We start from the raw sequence: 20831 nt of genomic DNA on the forward strand, positions 1-20831 counted from the left end.
CTGCTCTCCAATTGATCTGCATTCATTTCATGGAAAAATTGCCCACAATTGTCCACTGAACTAATACAACCCTAATCATAGCACCTACACCGCCACTAGAATGCACAACCCTACCACACTGAACCGACCTAGATAAACCGAACACTCCCACATCACACTAAACCTGACAACCTGCACCAGAACTCATAGACCTACACACCCCACCAAACTAGACCACTAACTACAACCCGAACTAGACCTGCACCACAACCCTAACTCTGACCCCTGCAACACCAACACGAATAGCAACCTACCCTACCCCATAGACCACTACACACAGACCTACACACCTAGCCACCCTCACCGAACCAAGCAACCAACACACCAACCCTAGCACCTGAAACTAGAAAAACAAGCACAACCTACAACCTACACACACAGCAACCCTAGATCCCATAACACACACACAACCACTAGCACACCTAACCAGCACCTGCAGAACCCTAGCACCTAGAACACTCACCAGACTATAACCACTAACCGCACGCTAGTCATACACACTAACACCTAAACCCTAGAACTCTAAACACTACAAATCCTAACCTTATACAGCACCCGACACAGCACACCAACCTACAACACCTAGCACCCTAACCAAACAAACTAGCACACACCTGAACTAACACAGCAACACCACACCTGACTATGCACCTAGCAACCGAATCATAGCAACCGCAAACACACCCCAGACCCGCACCCTAAACAAACCTATACAGCAACCTAGCAACCTGCACACTAGACCACAACCAGACCTAACCAGAACTCAGAACCTACACGACGCTGACATGACTAGCACACTAGACCTGACCCAACACCTAGACCTCACAACAGACCACTAACCAAACCAGACACACCTAACTAAAGCAACCCAGACCTACCATAGCTCAACTCAATACCACACCACAACACTACAACCAAACTCCATAGCAACCTGAACACCTAGCACCCCCAGCACCACGACCTAGAACCACCCCACCCAGCAACACGAACACCTAGCACACCAGCCCCTAACCAAGCAACCACTAGCAACACCTAGCAACCACCTAAACCCTAGCAACACCTGCAACACCTAGCACCACTAGAACCCCTAGCAACCACCTAACCCAAACCTGCTAGCAACACATAGCAACACTAGAACCTAGCAACCACCTAGCAACACCTAGCACCCTAAACCCATAGCAACCACCTAGCAACACCTAGCACACCTGAACCCTAGAACACCTAGCAACACCTAGCAACCGCCTAGAACTCCATAGCAACCCTAGCAACACCTAGCAACCCCTAGAACTCATACAACACCTAGCAACACCTAGCAACGCCTGACTCCATAGCACCACCTAGCAACCCCTAGCAACCCCTAGAACTCCATAGAACCACCTAGCACCCTAGCAACGCCTAGAATCCATAGCAACACTAGCAAACCTAGCAACCACCTAGAACTCCATAGCACACCTAGCAACTGCCTAGAATCCATTTGAACCCTAGCAACACCTAGCAACCCCTTGAACCGATCCTTAGCAACCACTAGCAACTCACTAGCACACCTAGGTCAACCACCTAGACTCCATAGAACCACTAGCAACCGCCTAGAACTGCCTAGCAACACCTGACCCTAGCAACACCTAGCAACCCTAGCACGCCTAGAACTCATAGCAACCACCTAGCAACACCTAGCAACCACTAGATATACAACCCTAGAAACCCTAGCAACCACCTAGAACTCCATAGCAACCACCTAGCAACACCTAGCAACTGAACCATAGCAACCACCTAGCAACGCCTAGAACCAGCTAACACCGTAGCAACCATCCTAGCAACCCTAGAACCATAGACCATAAGCAACCACCTAGCAACCCAGAACCCATAGCAACCACCTAGCAACACCATAGCAACCACCTAGCAACCACCTAGCAACCACTGAACACCATTAGCAACCTGCCTAGCCCAACACCCTAGCAACCACCATAGAACACCATAGCAACCTAGACCTAGCAACCCTAGCAACACCCTAGCAACCACCTAGAACTCCATAGCAACCACCTAGCAACACCCATAGCAACCGCCTAGAACTCCATAACCAACCACCTAGCAAACACCCTAGCAACTCCTAGAACTCATAGCAACCACCTAGCAACACCCTAGCAACCGCCTAACTCCATAGAAACCACCTAGCAACACCATAGCAACCGCCTAGAAACTACACCATAGCAACACGACTAGCCACAACACCTAGCAACCCCTAGAACTCTACACCTAGAACACCCTACAACGGCCTAGAACTCCATAGCAACCACCTAGCAACACCATAGCAACCCCCTGAACTCCTTAGCAACCACCTAGCAACACCCTAGCAACACCCTAGCAACCACCTAGAACTCCATAGCAACCACCTAGCAACTCCTAGCAACGCCTAGAACTCCATAGCAACCACCTAGTAACACCATAGCAACCCCTAGAACTCCATAGCAACCACCTAGCAACATCCTAGAACACACTTGAATACCCTAGCAACCCCTAGCAACACCCTAGCAACCACCTAGAACTCCATAGCAACCACCTAGCAACACCCTAGCAACGCCTAGAACTCCATAGCAACCACCTAGCAACACCATAGCAACACCTAGAACTCCTAGCAACCACCTAGCAACACCCTAGCAACCTAGACCTAGAACTGCACACCTAGCAACACCTAGCAACAGCCTAGAACTCCATAGCAACCACCTAGCAACACCATAGCAACCGCCTAGAACTCCATATGCAACCACCTAGCAACACCATAGCAACACCTAAACCCATAGCAACCAACCTAGCACACCCCTACAACACACCTGGCAACCACCTAGAACTCCATAGCAACACTACAACCTAGCAACACCCTAGCAACCACCTAGAACTCCATAGTAACCACCTAGCAACACCATAGCAACGGCCTAGAACTCCATAGCAACCACCTAGCAACACCTAGCAACCACTCTAGAACCCTAGCAACCACCTAGAACTAAACACCACCTAGCAACACCCTAAAACCCCTAGCAACCTCCATAGAAACCACCTAGCAACACCAGCAACCCCTACAACCCATAGCAACCACCTAGCAACATCCTAGCAACCACCTAGAATACCATAGCAACACCCTAGCAACCGCCAATAACTCCATAGCAATCGCCTAGCAACACCCTAGCAACCACCTAGAACTCCATAGCAACCACCTAGCAACACTCGAGCAACCACTTGGAACACCATAACAACTGCCTAGAACTCCATAGCAACCACCTAGCAACACCATAGCAACTGCCTAGAACTCCATAGCAACCACCTAGCAACACCATAGCAACTGCCTAGAACTCCATAGCAACCACCTAGCAACACCCTAGCAACCACCTAGAAACACCATAGCAACCGCCTAGAACTCCATAGCAACCACCTAGCAACACCCTAGCAACCACCTAGAAACACCATAGCAACCGCCTAGAACTCCATAGCAACCACCTAGCAACACCCTAGCAACCACCTGGAACACCATAGCAACCACCTATCAACACCCTAGCAACCACTTGGAACACCATAACTGCCTAGCAACACCCTAGCAACCACTTGGAACACCATAGCAACCACCTAGCAACACCCTAGCGACCACCTAGAACTCCATAGCAACCACCTAGCAACACCCTAGCAACCGCCTAGAACTCCATAGCAACCACCTTGCAACACCCTAGCAACGGCCTAGAACTCCATAGCAACCACCTAGCAACATCCTAGCAACCACTTAGAATACCCTAGCAACCACCTGGAGCTCTATAGCAACCACCTGAAACTCCATAGCAACCACCTAGCACCACCCTAGCGACCGTCCTAGAATTCCATGAAACCACCTAGAACTCAATAGAACCACCTAGCAACACCCTAGCAACTGCCTCAGACATCATAGCAACTACCTACCACTGTTCACTCCGTTCAGCACAAAGTCGACTTTGCGTTGGCGGCAACCACACTTCACAATTTCTGCAGGAATTGTCTAGTTATTATTATTATTATTCCACCCATTTTTTGGACCGCTACTCCTCCCAGAGTTTTCACACCACATACACGTGCCATATGTCAAAATGACCGGCTTCTTTGGGAATCGTGTGCTATTACTTTGTGGAAAGTTTCGCTGCACGGTTTTTGAGAAATATTAATTTTTATGCCCAATTTTTCCCCATAGAGATGAATGGAGAAGGTGACGTCATTCATATGCGAACGGTGAAGTTACAGCATTCGGCTTTGCACACGTGATGCGGTCAGCTCTACGGTCTCAGCAGCCTGGATAGGAAATAGCTGATTGCGGAAGTGAAAGAACGATATTCAAAATGAAAAATTACAAATGAAAACGCTGTCAGCTAGGTATATCAACAAACATATGGCTTAGGCATACCCAGAAGTCCTCAATAATAATAGTATTTCAGGAGATATTACGCAAATTCGTTGACGACGTTTCGTCACATGCAGCGCTTAGAATGCTAGTGCTAACAAACAGTCATGGCTTTAATGCGATAATGAGAGCACTTTCGGTTGACCTAAAAAACGATATTAAAATAACCAAAACAGACGTGCTGTTATACCTGGTTAGAAAGCTTATGCTCTCAGCTACTGAATAAACGAATTTTCAAACAAGCCAGACTTTGCGTATTTGCATGCTAGTGCTAACAAAGAGCGAATACGTTCTATGACATGATGACATAGCTTTCGGTTGACCTAAAAAACGATATTAAAAAACAAAAATAGACGTGCTGTTGTACCTGGTTAGAAAGCTTATGCTCTCAGCTACTGAATAAACGAATTTTCAAACAAGCCAGACTTTGCGTATTTGCATGCTAGTGCTAACAAAGAGCGAATACGTTCTATGACATGATGACATAGCTTTCGGTTGACCTAAAAAACGATATTAAAAAAACCAAAAATAGACGTGTGCTTAGTTATACCTGGTTAGAAAGCTTTATGCTCTAGCTACTGAATAAACGAATTTTCGACACAGCCAGACTTTACTAAAAAGTACAACATACGCTCGACAACCAGCACTGTGCAGCAGCTTCAGGTCCGGTCTAACTCCAGAAATTTGGGTCGGCTAACACGTAGTAGGCTATCCTGTGTCTATGAGTTCGTATCTAAGGTAATAGATTAAACTCTGAATTGCAGCACAGTTAAATGTTTTTATTTGAATGGTAAAAATGAGCTGAACTTAACGTAAAACCATAAATCAATCACATTAATCTCCTAGCCCTGTCTTGCTTTTTAAAATGGAGCGGTTGTGCAGTGAGATATAACGTTTTTCCAAGACCTCTGAAGTGGCCAGCTAGCTTTATGATTCGCCGTCACTCGTCACAGCATACCGTGAGTAAATCGCTGATCTCAAGTATTGATGAAGGGTTAATTTAGCTCTGAATACGTGTGTTGCAAATGAACTCGTTGCCGTGATGTTATATCATGTATACCATACTATGTCTCTGCTCATGCTACAGAAACTGTTCGCTCCGTTCAGCACAAAGTTGACTTTGCGTTGGCGGCAACCACACTTCACAATTTCTGCAGGAATTGTCTAGTTAGTGTGGTTGCCTTAGGGCAACTACACTATTATTATTGCACATATTATTTATTTATTATTATTATTATTCCACCCATTTTTTGGACCGCTACTCCTCCCAGAGTTTTCGCACCACATACACGTGCAATATGTCAAATCGAGCGGCCTGATCGGGAATGGTGTGCTATTACTTTTTGGAAAGTTTGGGTGGACGGTTTTTGAAAAATTTGAATTTTTGTGGGCAATTTTTCCCATAGAGAATGAATGGCGGAATGTTCACCTCTGTGATGTCACAATGCTCTGTCTTCTCACCCCTGTGATGTCACAATGGTCTGTCTTCTAGCAGCAGTACTCTGGTCTCTCTCTAGATTTGAACATTCTGCCATTCATCTCTATAGGGAAAAAATGCCCACAAATTGTGCAATGCCTCATTGGCCATGGTAGAGAGTCCCTTGTCCATTGGTGTAGATCAACGTCGCCCCCCTTCCTGATTGGCCGATGTTTGATATTCCATAACTTTTGAACCGTTTGTCATAGAGAACTATGGGTCGCGACATTGGACTCAGTAAAGACCTAGCAACTGCCTAGAACTCCATAGCAACCCCCTAGCAACATCCTAGCAACCGGCTCTAACTCCATAGAAACAACCTAGGAACTCCATAACAACCAGCTAGAGCACCCAACAACCGTCTAGAATTCCATAGCAACCACATGGAACACCATAGCAAATGCCTAGCAACACCCTAGCAACCGGCTATAACTCGATAGCAACCACCTAGCAACACCCTAGCAACCACCTAGAACTCCATAGCAACCACCTAACAACACGCTAGCAAACACCTGGAACACCATAACAACTGCCTAGCAACACCCTAGCAACCACATGGAACACCATAGCAACGACCTAGCAACACCCTAGCAACCACCTAGAACTCCATAGCAACCACCTAGCAACACCATAGCAACCACCTAGCAACACCCTAGCAAAAACCTGGACACCATAACACCTAGCAACACCCTAGCAACCCCTATAACTCCATAGCAACCACCTAGCAACATCCTAGCAACCACTTAGAAACTCCATAGCACCACTCCCCTAGCAACACCCTAGCAACCACCTAGAACTCCATAGCAACCACCTAGCAACACCCTAGCAACCACCTAGAACTCCATAGCAACCACCTAGCAACACCTAGCAACCGCCTAGAACTCCATAGCAACCACCTAGCAACATCCTAGCAACCACTTAGAATCATACCCTAGCAACACCCTAGCAACCACCTAGAACTCCATAGCAACCACCTAGCAACACCCTAGCAACCGAACCCTAGAACTCCATAGCAACCACCTAGCAACACCCTAGCAACCACCTAGAACTCCATAGCAACCACCTAGCACACCCTAGCAAGCCTAGAACTCCATAGCAACCACCTAGCAACACATAGCAACCGCCTAGAACTCCATAGCAACCACCTAGCAACACCTAGCAACCACTTAGACATACCCTAGCAACCCCTAGCAACACCCAAGCAACCACCTAGCAACACCCTAGCAACACCTAGAACTCCATAGCAACCACCTAGCAACACCATAGCAACAGCCTAGAACTCCATAGCAACCACCTAGCAACACCCTAGCAACCCTAGAACCCATAGCAACCACCTAGCAACACCTAGCAACCGCCTTGAACTCCATAGCAACCACCTAGCACCACCCTAGCAACCACCTAGCAACACCCTAGCAACGCCTAGCAACACCATAGCAACCACCTAGCAACACCATAGCAACCAAGAACTCCTAGCAACCACCTAGCAACACCCTAGCAACCACTTTGCAACACCTAGCAACCGCTAGAACTCCATAGCAACCACCTAGCAACACCCTAGCAATACCTGAACACCATAACAACTGCTAGCAACACCCTAGCAACACCTGAACACCATAGCAACCACCTAGCAACACCTAGCAACCACCTGGAACACCATAGCAACACCTAGCAACACCCTAGCAACCACTATAACTCCAAAGCAACCACCTAGCAACACCATAGCAACCACCTAGAACTCCATAGCAACCACCTGAACACCATAGCAACCACCTAGCAACACCCTAGCAACCACTGAACACCATAACTGCCTAGCAACACTATAGCAACCACCTAGCAACATGCTAGCAACCACCTAGAATACCCTAGCAACACCCTAGCAACTGCCTATAACTCCATAGCAAATGCCTAGCAACACCTTAGCAACCACCTATAACTCCATAGCAACCACCTAGCAACATCCTAGCAGCCACCTAGAATACCCTAGCAACACCCTAGCAACTGCCTATAACTACATAGGAAATGCCTAGCAACACCCTAGCAACCGGCTATAACTCCATAGCAACCACTTAGCAACACCCTAGCAACCACCTGGAACACCAAAACAACTACCTAGCTACACCGTAGCAACCGCCTAGAACTCCATAGCAACCACCTAGCAACATCCTAGCAACCACTTAGCATACCCTAGCAACCACCTAGCAATGCCCTAGCAACCACCTGGAGCTCAATAGCAACCACCTGAAACTCCATAGCAACCACCTAGCACCACCCTAGCGACCGCCTAGAATTCCATGAAACCACTTAGAACTCCATAGAACCACCTAGCAACACCCTAGCAACTGCCTCAGACATCATAGCAACTACCTACCACTGTTCACTCCGTTCAGCACAAAGTCGACTTTGCGTTGGCGGCAACCACACTTCACAATTTCTGCAGGAATTGTCTAGTTAGTGTGGTTGCCTTAGGGCAACTACACTATTATTATTGCACATATTATTATTATTATTCTATCTTTCCACCCATTTTTTGGACCGCTACTCCTCCCAGAGTTTTCGCACCACATACACATGCAATATGTCAAATCGAGCGGCCTGATCGGGAATAGAGCGCTATTACTTTGTGGAAAGATTGGTTGCACGGTTTTTGAAAAATTCGAATTTTTGTGGGCAATTTTTCCCATAGAGAATGAATGGCGGAATGTTCACCTTTGTGACGTCACAATGCTCTGTCTTCTCACCCTTGTGATGTCACAATGCCCTGTCTTCTGGCAGCAGTACTCTGGTCTCTCTCTAGATTTGAACATTCAGCCATTCATCTCTATGGGGAAAAATTGCCCACAAATTGTGCAATGCCTTATTGGACATGGTAGAGAGTCCTTGGTCCATTGGTGGAGATCAGCCTCGCCCCCCTTCCTGATTGGCCGATGTTCGATATTTCATAACTTTTGAACCGTTTGTCATAGAGAACTATGGGTTGCGTCATTGGACTCAGTAAAGACCTAGCAACCACCTAGAACTCCATAGCAACCACCTAGCAACACCCTAGCAACCGGCACTAACTCCATAGCAACGACCTAGCAACCCATAACAACCAGCTAGAAAACCCTAGCAACCATCTAGAATTCCATAGCAACCACCTGGAACACCATAGCAAATGCCTAGCAACACCCTAGCAACTGCCTATAAGTCCATAGCAACCACCTAGCAACATCCTAGCAACCACCTAGCAACACCCTAGCAACCACCTGGAACACCATAGCAACCACCAAGCAACACCCTAGCAACAATCTGGAACACCATAACAACTGCCTAGCAACACCCTAGCAACCGCCTATAACTCCATAGCAACCAGCTAGCAACATCCTAGCAAACACCCAGAATACCCTAGCAACACCCTAGCAACCGCCTATAACTCCAAAGCAAATGCCTAACAACACGCTAGCAACCGCCTAGAACTCCATAGCAACCACCTAGCAACACCCTAGCAACCCCCAAGCAACCACCTGGAACTCCATAGCAACCACACAACAACACACTAGCAACCACCTGGAACACCATACACAATGCCTAGCAACACCCTAGCAACCAGCTATAACTCCAAAGCAACCACCTAGCAACACTATAGCAACCACCTAGAACTGCATAGCATCCACCTAGCAACACCCTAGCAACCACCTGGAACACCATAGCAACCACCTAGCAACACCTTAGCAACCACCTGTAACACCATAACAACTGCCTAGCAACACTATAGCAACAACCTAGCAACATGCTAGCAACCACCTAACAACACCCTAGCAACACCCTAGCAACCGCCTATAACTCCATAGCAACACCCTAGCAACACCCTAGCAACCGCCTATAACTCCATAGGAACCACCTAGCAACACCCTAACAACCGCCTAGAACTCCATAGCAACGACCTAGCAACACCATAGCAACCGCCTAGAACTCCATAGCAACCACCTAGCAACACCCTAGCAACCACCTAGAACTCCATAGCAACCACCTAGCAATACCCTAGCAACGGCCTAGAACTCCATAGAAACCACCTAGCATCACCATAGCAACTGCCTAGAACTCCATAGCAACCACCTAGCAACACCCTAGCAACCAACTAGCAACACCATAGCAACCGCCTAGAACCCCATAGCAACCAACTAGCAACACCCTAGTAACCAGCTGGAACACCATAGCAACCACCTAGCAACACCCTAGCAACCACTTGGAACACCATAACTGCCTAGCAACACCCTAGCAACCACTTGGAACACCATAGCAACCAACTAGCAACACCCTAGCAACCACCTAGAACTCTTTAACAACCACCTAGCAACACCCTAGCAACCACCTAGAACTCCATAGCAACCACCTAGCAACACCCTAGCAACGGCCTAGAACTCCATAGCAACCACCTAGCAACACCATAGCAACCACCTAAAACTCCATAGCAACCACCTAGCAACCCTCTAGCAACCACCTAGCAACACCATAGCAACTGCCTAGAACTCCATAGCAACCACCTAGCAACACCCTAGCCACCACTTGGAACACCATAACAACTGCCTAGCAACACCCTAGCATCCACTTGGAACACCATAACAACTGCCTAGCACCACCCTAGCAACCACTTGGAACACCATAACAACTGTCTAGCAACACCCTAGCAACTGCCTATAACTTCATAGCAACCACCTAGAATACCCTAGCAACACCCTGGCAACCACGTGGAACACCATAGCAACCACCTAGCAACACCCTAGCAACCAGCTGGAACACCATAACAACTGCCTAGCAACACCCTAGCAACCACCTATAACTCCATAGCAACCACCTAGCAACATCCTAGCAACCAACTGGAACACCATAACTGCCTAGCAACACCCTAGCAACCGCCTAGAACTCCATAGAACCACCTAGCAACACCGTAGCAACAGCCTCAAACTCCATAGCAACATCCTAGCAACACCCTTGACACCACCTAAAACACCAAAGTCACCACCAGAACATCATAGCAACTACCTTCCACTGTTCACTCTTTTCAGTAGAAAGTCGACTTTGCATTGGCGGCAACCACACTTCACAATTTCTGCAGGAATTGTCTAGTTAGTGTGGTTGCCTTAGGGCAACTACACTATTATTATTGCACATATTATTATTATTAGTGTGGTTGCCTTAGGGCAACTACACTATTATTATTGCACATATTATTATTATTAGTGTGGTTGCCTTAGGGCAACTACACTATTATTATTGCACATATTATTATTATTAGTGTGGTTGCCTTAGGGCAACTACACTATTATTATTGCACATATTATTATTAGTGTGGTTGCCTTAGGGCAACTACACTATTATTATTGCACATATTATTATTATTATTAGTGTGGTTGCCTTAGGGCAACTACACTATTATTATTGCACATATTATTATTATTATTTCTTTCCACCCATTTTTTGGACCGCTACTCCTCCCAGAGTTTTCGCACCACATACACGTGCAATATGTCAAATCGAGCGGCTTGATCGGGAATGGTGTGCTATTACTTTGTGGAAAGATTGGTTGCACGGTTTTTGAAAAATTTGAATTTTTGTGGGCAATTTTTCCCATAGAGAATGAATGGCGGAATGTTCACCTTTGTGATGTCACAATGCTCTGTCTTCTCACCCTTGTGATGTCACAATGCCCTGTCTGCTAGCAGCAGTACTCTGGTCTCTCTCTAGATTTGAACATTCTGCCATTCATCTCTATGGGGAAAAATTGCCCACAAATTGTACAATGCCTCATTGGACATAGTAGAGAGTCATTTGTCCATTGGTGTAGATCAGCCTTGCCCCCCTTCCTGATTGGCCGATGTTTGATATTTCATAACTTTTGAACCGTTTGTCATAGAGAACTATGGGTCGCGTCATTGGACTCAGTAAAGACCTAGCAACCGCCTAGAACTCAATAGCAAACCCCTAGCAACACCCTAGCAACCACCTAGAACACCCTAGCAACGGCCTAGAACTCCATAGCAACCACCTAACAACACACTAGCAAACACCTGGAACACCATAGCAAATGCCTGGCAACACCCTAGCAACCGGCTATAACGCCATTGAAACCACCTAGCAACACCATAGTAACCACCTAGAACACCATAGCAACCACTTAGCAACACCCTAGCAACCACCTGGAATACCATAGCAACCACCTAGCAACACCCTAGGAACAATCTGGAACACCATAACAACTGCCTAGCAACACCCTAGCAACCACATGGAACACCATAGCAACGACCTAGCAACACCCTAGCAACCACCTGGAACACCATAACAACTGCCTAGCAACACCCGAGCAACCGCCTTAAACTCCATAGCAACCACCTAGCAACATCCTAGCAACCACTTTGAATACCCTAGCAACCGCCTAGCAACACCCTAGCAACCACCTGGAACACCATAGCAACCACCTAGCAACACCCTAGCAACAATCTGGAACACCATAACAACTGCCTAGCAACACCCTAGCAACCACATGGAACACCATAGCAACCACCTAGCAACACCCTAGCAACCACCTAGAACTCCATAGCAACCACCTAGCAACACCCTAGCAACCGCATAGAACTCCATAGCAACCACCTAGAACTCCATAGCAACCACCTAGCAACACCCTAGCAACCCCCTAGCAACACCCTAGCAACCACCTAGAACTCCATAGCAACCACCTAGCAACAACCTAGCAACCGCCTAGAACTCCATAGCAACCACCTAGCAACACCATAGCAACCGCCTAGAACTCCATAGCAACCACCCAGCAACATCCTAGCAAACACCTGGAACCCAATAGCAACCACCTAGCAACACCCTAGCAACCACCTAGAACTCCATAGCAACCACCTAGCAACACCCTAGCAACGGCCTAGAGCTCCATAGCAACCACCTAGCAACACCATAGCAACCACCTAGAACTCCATAGCAACCACCTAGCAACATCCTAGCAACCACTTTGAATACCCTAGCAACCCCCTAGCAACACCCTAGCAACCACCTAGAACGCCATAGCAACCACCTAGCAACATCCTAGCAACCGCCTAGAACTCCATAGCAACCACCTAGCAACACCATAGCAACCGCCTAGAACTCCATAGCAACCACCTAGCAACACCCTAGCAACCACCTAGAACTCCATAGCAACCACCTAGCAACACCATAGCAACCGCCTAGAACTCCATAGCAACCACCTTGAACTCCATAGCAACCACCTAGCAACACCATAGCAACCACCTAGAACTCCATAGCAACCACCTAGCAACATCCTAGCAACCACTTTGAATACCCTAGCAACCCCCTAGCAACAAACTAGCAACCACCTAGAACGCCATAGCAACCACCTAGCAACACCCTAGCAACCGCCTAGAACACCATAGCAACCACCTAGCAACACCATAGCAACCGCCTAGAACTCCATAGCAACCACCTAGCAACACCCTAGCAACCACCTAGCAACACCCTAGCAACGGCCTAGATCTCCATAGCAACCACCTAACAACACACTAGCAAACACCTGGAACACCATAGCAAATGCCTGGCAACACCCTAGCAACCACATGGAACACCATAGCAATGACCTAGCAACACCCTAGCAACCACCTAGAACTCCATAGCAACCACCTAGCAACACCCTAGCAACGGCCTAGAACTCCATAGCAACCACCTAGCAACACCATAGCAACCGCCTAGAACTCCATAGCAACCACCTAGCAACACCCTAGCAACCACCTAGCAACACCATAGCAACCGCCTATAACTCCAAAGCAACCACCTAGCAACACCCTAGCAACCACCTGGAACACCATAGCAACCACCTAGCAACACCCTAGCAACCACTTGGAACACCATAACAACTGCCTAGCAACACCCTAGCAACCACTTGGAACACCATAGCAACACCCTAGCAACCACCTAGAACTCCATAGCAACCACCTAGCAACACCCTAGCAACCACCTAGAACTCCATAGCAACCACCTAGCAACACCCTAGCAATGGCCTAGAACTCCATAGCAACCACCTAGCAACACCATAGCAACCACCTGGAGCTCCATAGCAACCACCTGAATCTCCATAGCAACCACCTAGCACCACCCTAGCAACAACCTAGAATTCCATGAAACCACCTAGAACTCCATAGAACCATCTGGCAACACCCTAGCAACTGCCTCAAACATCATAGCAACTACCTACCACTGTTCACTCTGTTCAGCAGAAAGTCGACTTTGCATTGGCGGCAACCACACTTCACAATTTCTGCAGGAATTGTCTCCTTTTTTTTTATTATTCTATCTTTCCACCCATTTTTTGGACCGCTACTCCTCCCAGAGTTTTCGCACCACATACACGTGCAATATGTCAAATCGAGCGGCTTGATCGGGAATGGTGTGCTATTACTTTGTGGAAAGATTGGTTGCACGGTTTTTGAAAAATTTGAATTTTTCTGGGCAATTTTTCCCATAGAGAATGAATGGCGGAATGTTCACCTTTGTGATGTCACAATGCTCTGTCTTCTCACCCTTGTGATGTCACAATGCCCTGTCTTCTGGCAGCAGTACTCTGGTCTCTCTCTAGATTTGAACATTCGGCCATTCATCTCTATGGGAAAAAATTGCCCACAAATTGTGCAATGCCTCATTGGACATAGTAGAGAGTCCATTGTCCATTGGTGGAGATCAGCCTCGCCCCCCTTCCTGATTGGCCGATGTTTGATATTTCATAACTTTTGAACCGTTTGTCATAGAGAACTATGGGTCGTGTCATTGGACTCAGTAAAGACCTAGCAACCGCCTAGAACTCCATAGCAACCCCCTAGCAACATCCAAGCAACCGGCTCTAACTCCATAGCAACCGCCTAGCAACCACCTAGAACTCCATAGCAACCACCTAGCAACACCCTAGCAACCACCTAGAACTCCATAGCAACCACCTAGCAACACCATAGCAACCACTTAGAATACCCTAGCAACCCCCTAGAAACACCCTAGCAACCACCTATAACTCCATAGCAAACACCTAGCAACATCCTAGCAACCACCTAGAATACCCTAGCAACACCCTAGCAACCGCCTAGAACTCCATAGCAACCACCTAGCAACACCCTAGCAACACCCTAGCAACCACCTAGAACTCCATAGCAACCATCTAGCAACACCCTAGCAACGCCTAGAACTCCATAGCAACCACCTAGCAACACCATAGCAACCACCCAGAACTCCATAGCAACCACCTAGCAACATCCTAGCAACCACTTCGAATACCCTAGCAACACCCTAGCAACCACCTAGAACTCCATAGCAACCACATAGCAACACCCTAGCAATCGCCTAGAACTCCATAGCAACCGCCTAGCAACCACCTAGAACTCCATAGCAACCACCTAGCAACACCCTAGCAACCGCCTAGAACTCCATAGCAACCACCTAGCAACACCCTAGCAACCACCTAGAACTCCATAGCAACCACCTAGCAACACACTAGCAACAGCCTAGAACTCCATAGCAACCACCTAGCAACACCATAGCAACCACCTAGAACTCCATAGCAACCACCTAGCAACATCCTAGCAACCCACTTTGAATACCCTAACAACCCCCTAGCAACACCCTAGCAACCACCTAGAACTCCATAGCAACCACCTAGCAACACCCTAGCAACCGCCTAGAACTCCAGCAACCACCTAGCAACACCATAGCAACCGCCTAGAACTCCATAGCAACCACCTAGCAACACCTAGCAACCACCTAGAACTCCATAGCAACCACCTAGCAACACCATAGCAACCGCCTAGAACTCCATAGCAACCACCTAGCAACACCCTAGCAACCACCTAGAACTCCATAGCAACCACCTAGCAACCCTACAACGGCCTGAACTCCATAGCAACCACCTAGCAACACCATAGCAACGCTAGAATTCCATAGCAACCACCTAGCAACACCATAGCAACTGCCTAGAACTCATAGCAACCACCTAGCACACCCTAGCAACCACCTGGAACACATAGCAACCACCAGCACTCCCTAGCAACCACTTGGAACACCATAACAACTGCCTAGCAACCTAGCAACCACCTATAACTCCATAGCACCACCTAGCACATCCTAGAACCACTTAGATACCCTAGCAACCCCTAGCAACCACCTGAACTCCTAGTAACCACCTACAACACACTAGCAACCACCTGGAACACCATAGCAATGCCTGCAACACCCTAGCAACAGCTATAACTCCATAGCAATGCCTAGCACACCCTAGCACTGCCTATAACTCCATAGCAACCACCTGCAAACCCAGCAGCACCTAGAATACCTTGCAACCCTAGCACTGCCTATACTCCATAGCAAATGCCTCGCAACACCTAGCAACCGGCATAACTCCATAGCAACCACCTAGCAACACCTAGCAACCCCTGGAACACCATAACAACTGCCTAGCTACACCCTGGCAACCGCCTAGAACTCCATAGCACCACCTAGCAACATCCTAGCAACCACTGAGCATACCCTAGCAACCACCTAGCAATGCCCTAGCAACCACCTGGAGCTCAATAGCAACCACCTGAACTCCAGAGCAACCACCTAGCACCACCCTACGACCGCCTAGAATTCCATGAAACCATTAGAACTCAAGAACCACCTAGAACACCTAGCAACTGCCTCAGACATCATAGCAACTACCTATCACTGTTCACTCCGTTCAGCACAAAGTCGACTTTGCGTTGGCGGCAACCACACTTCACAATTTCTGCAGGAATTGTCTAGTTATTATTTATTATTTATTCCACGCATTTTTTGGACCGCTACTCCTCCCAGAGTTTTCGCACCACATACACGTGCAATATGTCAAATCGAGCGGCTTGATCGGGAATGGTGTGCTATTACTTTGTGGAAAGATTGGTTGCACAGTTTTTGAAAAATTTGAATTTTTTGGGCAATTTTTCCCATAGAGAATGAATGGCGGAATGTTCACCTTTGTGATGTCACAATGCTCTGTCTTCTCACCCTTGTGATGTCACAATGCCCTGTCTTCTGGCAGCAGTACTCTGGTCTCTCTCTAGATTTGAACATTCGGCCATGCATCTCTATGGGGAAAAATTGCCCACAAATTGTGCAATTCCTCATTGGACATGGTAGAGAGTCCTTTGTCCATTGGTGGAGATCAGCCTCGCCCCCCTTCCTGATTGGCCGATGTTTGATATTTCATAACTTTTGAACCGTTTGTCATAGAAAACTATGGGTCGCGTCATTGGACTCAGTAAAGACCTAGCAACCGCCTAGCAACACCCTAGCAACCACCTAGAACACCCTAGCAACGGCCTAGAACTCCATAGCAACCACCTAACAACACACTAGCAACCACCTGGAACACCATAGCAAATGCCTGGCAACACCCTAGCAACCGGCTATAACGCCATAGCAAACACCTAGCAACACCATAGCAACCATCTAGAACACCATAGCAACCACCTAGCAACACCCTAGCAAACACCTGGAACACTATAGCAACCACCTAGCAACACCCTAGCAACAATCTGGAACACCATAACAACTGCCTAGCAACACCCTAGCAATCGCCTAAAACTCCATAGCAACCACTAGCAACATCCTAGCAACCACTTAGATTACCCTAGCAACCACCTAGCAACACCCTAGCAACGACCTGGAACACCATAGCAACCACCTAGCAACACCCTAGCAACAATCTTGAACACATAACAACTGCCTAGCAACACCTTAGCAACCACATGGAACAGCATAGCAACGACCTAGCAACACCCTAGCAACCACCTAGAATTCCATAGCAACCACCTAGCAACACCCTAGCAACCACCTAAAACACCCTAGCAACGGCCTAGAACTCCATAGCAACCACCTAACAACACACTAGCAACCACCTATAACTCCATAGCAACCGCCTAGCAACACCCTAGCAACCGCCTATAACTCCATAGCAACCACCTAGCAACACCCTAGCAACCGCCTAGAACTCCATAGCAACCACCTAGCAACACCCTAGCAACACCCTAGCAACCACCTAGAACTCCATAGCAACCACCTAGCAACACCCTAGCAACGGCCTAGAACTCCATAGCAACCACCTAGCAACACCCTAGCAACCACCTAGAACTCCATAGCAACCACCTAGCAACACCATAGCAACCACTTAGAATACCCTAGCAACCCCTAGAAACACCCTAGCAACCACCTATAACTCCATAGCAACCACCTAGCAACATCCTAGCAACCACCTAGAATACCCTAGCAACACCCTAGCAACCGCCTATAACTCCATAGCAACCACCTAGCAACACCCTAGCAACCACCTAGAACTCCATAGCAACCACCTAGCAACACCCTAGCAACCGCCTAAAACTCCATAGCCACCACCTAGCAACACCCTAGCAACACCCTAGCAACCACCTAGAACTCCATAGCAACCACCTAGCAACACCCTAGCAACCGCCTAGAACTCCATAGCAACCACCTAGCAACACCATAGCAACCGCCTAGAACTCCATAGCAACCACCTTGCAACACCCTAGCAACAGCCTAGAACTCCATAGCAACCACCTAGCAACACCCTAGCAACCACCTAGAACTCCATAGCAACCACCTATCAACACCCTAGCAACGGCCTAGAACTCCATAGCAACCACCTAGCAACACCAGAGCAACCACCTAGAACTCCATAGCAACCACTTAGCAACATCCAAGCAACCACTTCGAATACCCTAGCAACCCCCTAGCAACACCCTAGCAACCACCTAGAACACCATAGCAACCACTTAGCAACACCCTAGCAACCACCTGGAATACCATAGCAACCACCTAGCAACACCCTAGCAACAATCTGGAACACCATAACAACTGCCTAGCAACACCCTAGCAACCACATGGAACACCATAGCAACGACCTAGCAACACCCTAGCAACCACCTAGAACTCCATAGCAACCACCTAGCAACACCCTAGCGACGTCCTAGAACTCCATAGCAACCACCTAGCAACACCATAGCAACCGCCTAGAACTCCATAACAACCACCTAGCAACACCCTAGCAACCACCTAGCAACACCATAGCAACCGCCTATAACTCCATAGCAACCACCTAGCAACACCCTAGCACCCACCTGGAACACCATAGCAACCACCTAGCAACACCCTAGCAACCACTTGGAACACCATAACGACTGCCTAGCAACACCCTAGCAACCACTTGGAACACCATAGCAACACCCTAGCAACCACCTAGAACTCCATAGCAACCACCTAGCAACACCCTAGCAACCACCTAGAACTCCATAGCAACCACCTAGCAACACCCTAGCAACGGCCTAGAACTCCATAGCAACCACCTAGCAACACCATAGCAACCGCCTGGAGCTCCATAGCAACCACCTGAATCACCATAGCAACCACCTAGCACCACCCTAGCAACCACCTAGAATTCCATGAAACCACCTAGAACTCCATAGAACCATCTGGCAACACCCTAGCAACTGCCTCAATCATCATAGCAACTACCTACCACTGTTAACTCTGTTCAGCAGAAAGTCGACTTTGCATTGGCGGCAACCACACTTCACAATTTCTGCAGGAATTGTCTAGTTATTATTATTATTCATATATTTTATTCTTTCCACCCATTTTTTGGACCGCTACTCCTCCCAGAGTTTTCACACCACATACACGTGCCATATGTCAAAATGACCGGCTTCTTTGGGAATCGTGTGCTATTACTTTGTGGAAAGTTTCGCTGCACGGTTTTTGAGAAATATTAATTTTTATGCCCAATTTTTCCCCATAGAGATGAATGGAGAAGGTGACGTCATTCATATGCGAACGGTGAAGTTACAGCATTGGTCAGCTTTGCACACGTGATGCGGTCAGCTCTACGGTCTCAGCAGCCAGGATAGGAAATAGCTGATTGCGGAAGTGAAAGAATGATATTCAAAATTAAAAATTACAAATGAAAACGCTGTCAGCTAGGTATATCAACAAACATATGGCTTAGGCATACCCAGAAGTCCTCAATAATAATAGTATTTCACGAGATATTACGCAAATTCGTTGACGACGTTTCGTCACATGCAGCGTCTTAGAATACTAGTGCTAACAAACAGTCATGGCTTTAATGCGATAATGAGAGCACTTTCGGTTGACCTAAAAAAACGATATTAAAAAACCAAAAACAGATGTGCTGTTATACCTGGTTAGAAAGCTTATGCTCTCAGCTACTGAATAAACGAATTTTCAAACAAGCCAGACTTTGCGTATTTGCATGCTAGTGCTAACAAAGAGCGAATACGTTCTATGACATGATGACATAGCTTTCGGTTGACCTAAAAAAACGATATTAAAAAAACAAAAATAGACGTGCTGTTATACCTGGTTAGAAAGCTTATGCTCTCAGCTACTGAATAAACGAATTTTCAAACAAGCCAGACTGTACTGAAAACTGGAACAACGCCGTCAACAGCACGTGTGCAGCAGCTTCAGGTCCGGTCTAACTCCAGAAATTTGGGTCGGCTAGTAACACGTAGTAGGCTATCCTATGTCTATGAGTTCGTATCTAAGGTAACAGATTAAACTCTGAATTGCAGCACAGTTAAATGTTTTTATTTGAATGGTAAAAATGAGCTGAACTTAACGTAAAACCATAAATCAATCACATTAATCTCCCTAGCCCTGTCTTGCTTTTTAAAATGGAGCGGTTGTGCAGTGCAGATATAACGTTTTTCCAAGACCCTCTGAAGTGGCCAGCTAGCTTTATGATTCGCCGTCACTCGTCACAGCATACCGTGAGTAAATCGCTGATCTCAAGTATTGATGAAGGATTAATTTAGCTCTGAATACGTGTGTTGC

The sequence above is a fragment of the Anguilla rostrata genome, chromosome 3 (assembly GCF_018555375.3).
Source record: "Anguilla rostrata isolate EN2019 chromosome 3, ASM1855537v3, whole genome shotgun sequence".
NCBI classification, from domain to species: domain Eukaryota; kingdom Metazoa; phylum Chordata; class Actinopteri; order Anguilliformes; family Anguillidae; genus Anguilla; species Anguilla rostrata.